General features: G+C 44.3%; 1 protein-coding gene across 1 annotated transcript in view; it reads left to right on the forward strand.

The window, feature by feature from the left end:
* The first annotated feature begins 229 nt into the window (after positions 1–229).
* The window catches only part of Eip93f (Ecdysone-induced protein 93F), a 137,177-nt gene continuing 126,907 nt past the window's right edge, over positions 230–10,499 (forward strand). Inside the window, exon 1 of the mRNA XM_071769366.1 lies at positions 230–502. The gene's annotated coding sequence lies outside the window, so the exon portion shown is untranslated. The remainder of the gene's footprint in view (positions 503–10,499) is intronic.

Below are 10,499 nucleotides of genomic sequence, written 5' to 3' on the forward strand. Positions count from 1 at the left end.
ACGTCGTGTTCGCCGAGTGTTGCACCGCGCCGCGCCGCGACGAATCGCGCGCACCAAGTATCACTCGCCAGTCTCTCCCGAACGCGAGCCTGATAAAAAGCGTATCTCCAACACACGCGCGCGAATCGGCCGACACGCGTTTATGCCGCGTTCTGTGAATTGGAACAACGGGAAGGAGTCGGCGGTGTTCGGCGCCGATAGCTTCCGCAAATTCGAACGATCCGACTCCTCGAAACCGCATACGAACTGCTCGCGCGATTTACGTTAACGGGAGTTCTGTGTTGGCAAGAAGAGACATTAATCTTCAAGAGTTTTGAAATCGCATGGAAGAAGGATCGGAAAAGCTCGTCCTTGACGACTGCCTGAAGGTGCAGAGAGGTGATAGTTTGCGGGGACCGATCGCGTAAGGAGCTACGATATATCTCTTCCTTCGACGAGCGAGGCTGGCAGCTGCGCGTGTGTAAATTCACACGTTGCAGGACGTAGAAGGAGGTATAACGAGGTACGTACTTTGTGGCAAATTGTATACTATTAAAGCGAGAGATTTTCGGTTCGCCAGCCAGTGTAACGGGCCTACGATTTTCTTAGCAGCGGGATACTGATAATTTTAGCGAAGCTGTCGCTTCGCGCCGACTGCTCGAACCACATATTTTCGTTTAGCAAGTTTTCAGGACGGATAAAGTGAGAATTTTTTTTTTGAAGGGATTAGAATCCTTATTGCGAATTTGAACGACGTTGATTCGTACGTCGGATGGTCGGTCGTGTTTGCGCAAAGTGAATTGGCAATTTATGTGGTGGTAAATGTGCAACTTCCTCCCCGCCGCATCGATGAATACGTTAACGTTTTTTTGCGCATGCCTCGCACTTCGGTTGCGATTAATAATAATGTTATACAGGATCGGGTTCTCTTCGTTCGCGCCGTTATTTTTTATCGCATTAACGTAAACGCAACGAAAGAAAAATAAAATAGCGATATATTTATATAAATGAAATATGATTAGTGTTACGTAAGAAGCCGCAATTACGTAATTGACATGCAAATGAAATACTTATTAGGTGAGATATAAAATGTAAAGTTAGATCCGGATCCATTTTTGCTTTATGACCTTCGGTAACACGAGCAAACATGTTTTTCCGTCGTCGGTGGCTGGACGTACTTAATGCAAAAAAGAACCTGCTATATCAGTCTCCTGCAATTTTTACAACGACTGTGCTAAATTAAACACGGTACAATATCTAAGATTGTATAGCCTAAGATAAAAATTTCGTGATCGCTCTTCCGTAAGCGTTTATCGGGCGTAATAAAAAACGGATAGTCTCGCTAAAAGAGCCGTATAAATAACTAACGTTTTACGTAAAAAAAGAATATTCAAAAAGATTGCCTAAAAATAGGCCAAAGTCCATATTTCGAACACAAAAAATTATCGCAATTAGACACGCGCGAGAAATATATCCTAAAAGCATTGTTCTTTAACAATCAATTTTTAATTTTTACAATCGATGGAAAGCTGCATAATTTTCGTAATATCGCCGTGTGACGAAGAACCAATTTTCGTACGCCGGTTTTCGGGTAAACTCTTCAATTAAGCGGATGGACCAGACGATCCTTAAAGGGGATCAGCTCGTTCGTTGTTTTCGCAGATAGCGACCTTTCGACTTGGACGAGTATACGCCATTGTTGACGGAAAGTCGTCGTCAAAGGGAGTCGCTTTGATTCGATGTTCAGCGACACTCAATGGAGCACCGTCGCGTCGCGTCGCCCCGATGCTGCTGCTGTCGCCGTCGCGCGCGCGCGCGCATACGCGCTGATAAAGCCAAATGATAACGAGATGCAGCCTGGCGCGCTGCGTTACCTCACCGCCGCGTACCCAAGTGCAATGCTACAAACTATCACTTTTCTCGCGCAATAAGACCACGCGGCATGGATACGTGCCGTAACAATTGTGAAACCTATTGTGGAGCGCGGTGTATGAAACCGCAGTCATTACAACGCCTACGCGCTTAAGCGCGCGGATACGTTACACGGTGAGGGGGGTCCTTACGGAGAGCGACCGCGCCGCGATTCACTGTTAGGCTGTAGTATATGTTGTTGGAAATTATGTTACGGGGCGTTATTCGATGTTGACTGCTAAACACGCGAGTTTATCTATCTGCTGCATGATTTAAATTTTTACGGAGGGTATCTTGACTCGCTCCGATCTTTGCTTTACCGGTTATAATATATTTTTAACTGAAACGTATACGTACGTTTTGATTGTAGAACATTATATAAGATTACTCTTGAAACACGAAGCAAAACTGACGATAAGATCGATCTGCCTTTAGTCTTCGGACAATTTATAGTAGGTCTGTAAAAATCTTGAATTCGTCCATGTTGATTTTAACACGGATGCGTGTTGAAGCAAGTGGTGACGATTAATTTGTCGAAGAGCATCAAAAGCAAAGATATCTTACAATTAGCTCGAGATGTTCAATTCCTGTTTAAATACCCGACGCGCGTAAACAATGGAGATCAACGGCCCTGGTGGAACCGTCCGCCTGTTTCTTAATGAAGTGCCTGGCTCTTTCATCATCCCTGCTGCGGTTGTAGATAATGCACGACGAACGGAACGCAAATACACAACTCGACTCGCGAGCGATCGAGACGACGAGCGTCCTTGTATAGAGATTCCACCGAGGAGGTTTTGCCGAGAGAATCGCGAGCTCTCTGATAAGATTAATACATCTTCTCTGATGATGTGCCGCGGGCCGGGGAAAACCGTAATACCTGCAGATTTCGAAAAGTTCTTTTAGCAAACGTTATCATATTATGTGATGCGAGTTCAAGCGCTGAATGCTTTAATTGACGTTCGAAACAGTGGTTGCTTCGTTATTCTGTCATTTCAGTTCCGGAACACATTTACGAGAAATCAGGAGTATTTTCAGTATTTTGGGATAGATCGGTTATTTGACTATTTCTTATTGACAATTGGTTATAGTTTTGTCTCGTCTCATTAAGAAGGAATTCTTTATATCGGATGTTGCAATTTAGGTAGCAACATATTTTGGAACATCTTTCTTTTTTTTCTCACTCTATACAACAATAAATAAAATTGGATAAATTAATTTGATTTTGCGCATTGATATCGGGCTCTCTTTCTTCGCGATTATCATACGCGTCGCGTCACGGGTTATTGACTGACATACTCGCGCGAATGTCGCGAGTGGAGTGAGTCAGACCGTCCGTATCTGGTTTCAGATTGTTTAGAGCGTCGCAATCGATGTCGGGATAGAACGTGGATCGATCGTGGAGCCGATATTTAAAAAAGGCGTAATCGACTCATTGTTACCGCTCGCGCGCTAACTGTGTGTGCGGGCAACACAATTCCGCTAATTGCGCTTTATCGATACCGATATATACACCGCGCGCTTTGACAGTTCATTCGTGCGGCGCGATCCGAAAGACGAATTCGAGCTGCGGCTCGACCGCATCGCGGTCGAATTTTAACTCCCGCGAGTTCATTTAGAACGAGCGTTTAACTTGCGTTTCGTGGTATCACGCTAGTTACGATAGTTCGACGCGCATTGGGAATTCGAGTTCAACAGCGGTTGATTTCTCGCTTTATGATACGTGAATCGAAATCTCCGAATAACGATTAACATGTGCCACGCGAACTCGTCAAGATAACAGTGCACGATTAATCATGTCTCTAGAAAAAGAAATTATTCGTTATCCACGGTATTCATTTGAAATGACATTGAATTAGATATCTGGATATCAAGGCTATCATATAATATTGTCTCAGGATATATTGTTTTTTAATATTTTATATTTACAAATAAAATATATTTTTTTCTTTTTTTCTCTCTCTCTCTCTATTTTTTTATCTAATAAAATTATTAACGCTAATAATTAACATTGCGATAAAGCCAGAAAATTCTGCACATAAAATAAATAGTCCAAAATTCATTTTGGCATTTTGAGCTGCTTTTATTCATCGAGTTATTCTTTCCCTACTTGATATGTATGCTCGCGATGCTCGTGAACTCGGTACAAACGAACAGCTTGACAAACCTTTCGCTTATACACAGCGTGCATACGCACGCTGGCACGCATTCGGATAGGTCGTGGTTGTCGGTAGGACAGCGGACGCTTTGTTTCAGGAGTGCTCTAACCATAATCGTCGTATCGGACCACTTTTCTGTGTCGTGCGTTCCATACAGATTTGCTTGTAATAGACGATAAACCCACGCAATCAAAATTTTTCTAGGAACTATAGGCAACGTTCTACGGACTATAATAGACAAAGTTTTCTTTATCATTAAAGATTAAAGCTTCTTTTGCGATGATTATTATACTAAATAACTTCAAGCTACTTTACACGTTCATTATCTTCTAAAAGATATTATAAGAAAAAAAATTTTTCTTTTTTTTTCTATTTTTATGGTCCAATATATTCTTTTGTATTCTGTTCGAATGGTGTGTGGATTTAGTGATGAATTGAATAAAATCTGGATTGTCGAATAATAAATGTAGTAGGCGTAGGTAGTAAAAGCGCTTAAAACGAAAAAAATATTAAGTCAATTAGGATACGTGGCTTTTAGACATAAAGTGTTTGCTCAGACGCGGTAAAGAAAACCGCAAGTGTGTAATGTCATTAGAAACGTGTGGATGGACATAATGTTGGATGTCTCGAGTATTAATTGCCAAAGAAATATAAATATTGTGTCCCATTAATTTCTACTTTTTTAAATACAGAATTTATTAACTCTTGTTAACATTTAATTCCATATTAAATACTTAATTATCTCGTCCATACAATACAACGGGGAATATCTTATTTTTTTTTAATCTAAAATTTATATAAAGAGACACTGTTTAACTCCATAAGTGCACATGTAACTTTCTTTTCATAGACAAAGAGGAAAATATGGGAAGTTTCTACGCGGATATTGCAAAGATAAAAATAGAAGTAGACAAAATTACATGCAATCAAATATTTATTCTCGTAACACATACATATATATTTTAGGGTCGCGTTTCGTGAATCAGCCTGTAGCGATGCATACGTAGCCATTGAAACTTGCGAACAGCGACGAAAAAGAAAGGAAATTCGTGAGAGCGAGGGAAAAGTATAGCAGACGTGAAAGATAGAGAGAAAGGCGAGGAGAACGAGGCACGGCCGTATTTTCGGGTGACCGTGGCCCTGCCCTCGGTTTCGAGGCATCGTTTATGTGCCACTCGGTGCATTCTACCACTATTGCTGTGTGTGTGTGTGTGTGTGTGTGTGTGTGTGTGCACACGATGCATTCAGCGCATTTATATTTGGCCGGAGGGCGAAGCGGGTTCGACATTGGTGTTAGCGCATGCATTCGTCCGTACGTGTGCGCGCGCGCGTGTTTATACGCACACACACACCCACACACACACACACGCATATGCGTATGCATTTGTGTATGCGCACAGAGGGTCAGTGGTTCCGGCGGTTTTATTATTCGGCACTGCGCGCCGAGTTAACCCAGGTCAGTGTGTGGTAAAAAAGCCATACGTTCGGCGAGACTGCCACACGAGCGTCCGCGCGACGAAGCGGGAAGAAACGCGAAGAGAAAGGAGGGAAGAGAGCGAGAGGAATGGCGTGCGGGAAGGAAGGAGGAAAGAGGGCGACGCAAATGTGCACGGTGTGTTACACGCACGCATGCATGCACGCACGCACGCACGCATGCACGCACGCACACACGTTGGAAGTGCATTCGCGATGCGGACGACCGTCGAACGCGCTGTGTCCGTTGCCAAACCAGGCTGCGCCTGCTCGTCGCGGTTCGCTCGCTCGCTCTCGAACGCGAGCGAGTTTTGCGCGCGATGTGAATTTTCAATATTCTTTCCGCTCTTTTCGTGACGACGAAGAATAGGCTGTAAATGCGGACTATACCGTGCGAGAAATCGATTAATTTTATCCGCTTACAATAAAAAGAGTTTCATCATGAAGCGTGACGTAGGGAGAGAGAGAGAGAGAAAGAGAGAAAATAAAAATATATTTCGAGTTTTATTTCATTACGTAGAATGCGAATACACACGTTTTAAGATGAAATAAAAAAGATAACGTATATGTTGTATTCTCTGACACAAGTCAATAGATAGCAACCAATATCATTCACGTATATCCATGAATGCAATTTTGTCGGAGTCCTCTATTAATAGAGAAGATGCAGATAGTCACAATGCCTCTATATCTATACGTACGCGACGTTGAGGCAGAAATGGACCTTAAATGTATATCGTGATATCGCTAGAATTATCGTGTGATAAATAACTTGTGAGATAATGCCTTAATCCGAGATCTGACGAATCCATTTGGCTAATTAGAGTGCAACGAAATCCTTTATCCGTCGTATTTCATTTTTCATTATTATTACTATACTGTTCTCTTTTATATTTGCGTGCTTCCATATTTAGGATCTTTTCTCTCTCGCGCCCCGCGCTCGCGCGCGCGAGCGTGTATGCGTTCGTCGAAAGAGCCGCGCGAGACTGGTGGCATTGTTAGTACTCAAAATTAGAGCAACTGATATCTGTCCTGGAAACACTGAAGCCTGTGTGCCAGCACGTCGCTTCATACAAAAAAGCCACGGACATAAACTCGATAGTTGAAAATGCCGAACGAATATTCCGGTAAGCGACAAGCGTTGTATTTTCGCTCCTCGACGATAAATGTATATAGTGAATAACATAATTAAAAGCGCATACCTCGGAGATATATTTTTGCTGCTTATCTGACTATATGCGATAATAATTCCTTTTTTTCTAATTTCATGCAAATAGAGCTTGTTACGACGCAATACACTTATCATCGTAGAAATTTTTTAAATCGTCTACTACGTTTGTCGATCTCGTTCGACTAATTATATTTGCGCGCGCATAGAACGAAAAAAACGTACAGCTTGGCACTGATAACGATTCACGAATATCGGATACGTAAGAAATGCGCATACGATTAAAATAATATCAAAAGTGCAGAGTCCAAAGTAACTCGTCTAATGAAAGATGATAAAATCGTATCAAAATTTCGTAAATTGCTTATAGCTTAATTCTAAAACTGATTTTTAGTTTAATTCAAGCAGTTATAAAAGCTTGTGAGGTAATGCCTTAATCCGAGATCAAAAGTTGCTTGTGTGTTGAATAAACTTCCATTTCTCAATATAAATTTGAAAAAAAACGCGCTTAGATAATACGTCTCTTTTTACCAAAATTCTTCATGTAATGTATTGTAACAGTGCTCATCGTTTATGTGTTTTATTCTGGTGTGTAATGGCTATACGTAACGTAATTAGAATTAAGCCGCGACGCGGCGAGACGTGCACACAGGTGTGCGATGTTCTCGTCGGTTCCCATCAAATTACTGTCCGGTGTCCTTGAGACAAAGGCGGGTGCGTGAATTTTAGAGCGGCTCGACCGCGAGCCGCGCGGTGAAATCACCATTGCAAAAATCGATTTCGTATCCGTAAATACTACTGCGTCGCGTGATGCACCGTTCGGGTGACGGGGAGTGACAAAGAGGGCCCGTCGAAGGCGCGTCGGAAGGAAGGAGGAAAGTAAAATATAGGGAGGGATACGGGGGCAAGAGCTACCTACGAAGAGATAGGAGGGTGAAGCGGGCAGAGGTGGCTCGGTGGTAGAGTTTCACCAGTTAGCCGGGTTTAAAACAGCTGCCGAATTTCCCTCTCGGTCGAGAGAGTGAGAGTGACCCATCGAGAGCGAGTGTGTTCCACATCGCGTTTCGCCGTTCCTCCTCCTCCTCCTCCACTCCCCCTCTCTCTCTCTCTCTCTCTCTCTCTCTCTCCCCTTCGTCCCTCCCCGGACACAAGTCAGCGCAGCCGGTAGCACATGCACGTGCACGTGCACATGCACAAGCAGCGTTGCAGACTGCCGGGCCATTTGCGCGCATCCATGCGCGCCTCCTACGTGTACGTCTATATAGATATCAGCGGGTCAACACGGAGAGAGCACCCATACCCGCGCACCCTCGCGCGCACACATGCACATGCGCGCGCGTATACCGCAAACACGTACACATTCGATATATATATGCGCTATACGTGACCGAACACGCGACTGTGCAAATCTGTGAGCACTCGTACAAACCTCCTAACGCAACACACACATGCAACGCATCGATCAGCACGTGGCGAGTTTCGAGGATGAAGCGTACGTACGGAGTGCACGCGTGTGTGCCCGTGTGTCAATTGCACGTTGCACGCGTGTGCGCGGGCGTTAGTGCAGCGAGAACGCCGAGAACGACTCTCCGCCACGCGTACGTGTCTGATGCACACGGAGGATTCGGGATATCGTGCGCACCCGTACGGTAACCGGGACGCTGCCGCGTCCCGCCAAGTTCCGAGTTTTCCCCTCGTGCTTTACTCCACCGAAAGCTTTTCCCTCGGTGTACATATACCTCGAATCGCTTTAGAAAGCCGTGCGCCTGCTCTCCCCGGTCGTCGCGTCGCATCGGCACGTTGCTCGAAACGTGAGGACGTTTTCACAGGCGCATGGGAAGAGCGGGAAAAAGGATGCTCGGGGACTTTAAAGTCGGATGCCGTACCGCTTTTCTCTCGTTCCCCGCGCTCGAGCCGTTCTAATATCGGTAATCAGTGCCGTCGAGTGAACCGGATGAAGGTAAGCTCGCGTTAAAGAGCTTTACATTTCTTTGCGAATGCGCCACTGCGAGCAAATCTGTGGCGAACGAGACGATGTGTAATTGACCACTCTCTAAAATAGGCTGAATTTACTTGGCGAGAATGGCGAGTTGCAGCAGCGTAATAGGCACCGATGTGACGCATCATCGTCGCGTTAAATTTATAAGACTCGAAATATTATACTTAGGGATGCTTATACGCGTCCTTATAGATATCTATAAAAAAAATTATTTTCTCTTTTTACGTTACACGGGGAAAAAACACTTGAATTTTCGCACAATGGATTAATTTCTGAGCTCGAGCTCCTCGATTTCAATTCGAAGAATACGTATGGGCCGAATGAGCTTTGCATAATCGACTGTTATTGAAGCTATTGAAGACGGTTCACGGCCGTCAGTTCGCGATTGAATTGGAGCCGAAAGACGCGGGGCCGTTTTATGATCGAGATCCCTTTTTGCAGGCCCCCAAGGCTAACGCGTCTGCGAAAGTTAAGATCGAATTTATTTGGTGGAAGGCCGGTCGCGTCTCTCTCGATACGGGCGATACCTTAGGATGATCCGCGTATTTATATGACGCCGTGTGCGAAACTTACCTTCCCACGCCGGGATATTACGTTTGTTACCCTGGGCGGTTACACGACCGCGTGCGGTTACATTATCTACGACATTGCCGGAAACCGTCGACATTTTTGTCTACGTGGGCGTAGCCCACGCCACGCCCAGGCGATGTAACAATGTACTCGATTTCCGAAAAAAAGGCAAAACGAAGTGCACCAGCTGTAGTTTCGACGAATCGAGGTTAGTAGTCTGCCTGTAACTGCCATTTGGCGCTATTGGATTATAACAACAATGCTGGGTCTTCTATTCGCGTGCGAAACATGTGGGTGCCGGTAACGCGGTCGCATTTGATCGATATTACCGAGTTGTCAGCTTGCACGTATATTATGACGCTTTTCTGTGCGTCATTTCAGCATGTCATTCTCTTGTGCGTTTTAATGTTCTTTACCCTTCTACGCTACGCATTTTTCAGTTCGTTCCGCTGAACGGATTTTTGTATCTATAATTAAAAGCAAGCTTGTGCTTATTGATAAACATAGTAATGCGTCGTTGTTAAATACTGTTACATATATAGTAATAGTATTTTTTAATATTTTTCTCCTCTTCTTAAGTTAAATGCGATAGATAACTGTTTTCGAGATTTGGTATGCAGAACGATAATTCTCTATGCGTGAACTATATGTTACTTAGCGCACGAAGAAATATCAGACGCTCTCCCGTGTGATTTTTTCGTTATAATCGATTAATTTGAAATACTTGCGTGGCGTGAGAAATCAAACCGTCGCTATTATCAACTTGTACATATTTCCATAAATCCATATTCACATTTCTATAAACTACGTGCCGCGGGTTAAACAGATCTATTAATTGCGCGGTTTTACGAGTGTCGTGAAACACGCGTTTTCCGCGTCAAGTATGCGAGCCGCGCAATAATTAATTCTCCTAACCGTACAATAATTACGATATTAAACATGGCGCTTTAACCCTCCGCGATCCTACGGGGCGCCAAGGAATATTAGGTCAAATTTGCCGATCGATATTTCGAAGAACGACGAGTGGAGTGTGTTGCTCCACGGGGGGTCTGCCGAATCGCGAGTTACTCCCAGTTTCTGGGAGTGGTGCAACAAGTAGTAACGGTGTTTATATCGCCGCCGTTGGCTACGGCGGTGCGGTGTCTGGGTGCATACACGTGCACGCGCCGCATGTATGTGAGCGAGTATATAGGTCAGCGGCAGCCGCAGCAGCCGGGTTATAAAGCGGCCACCCCCGAAATTT

Source organism: Temnothorax longispinosus, chromosome 2, assembly GCF_030848805.1.
Source record: "Temnothorax longispinosus isolate EJ_2023e chromosome 2, Tlon_JGU_v1, whole genome shotgun sequence".
Taxonomy (NCBI): Eukaryota; Metazoa; Arthropoda; class Insecta; order Hymenoptera; family Formicidae; genus Temnothorax; species Temnothorax longispinosus.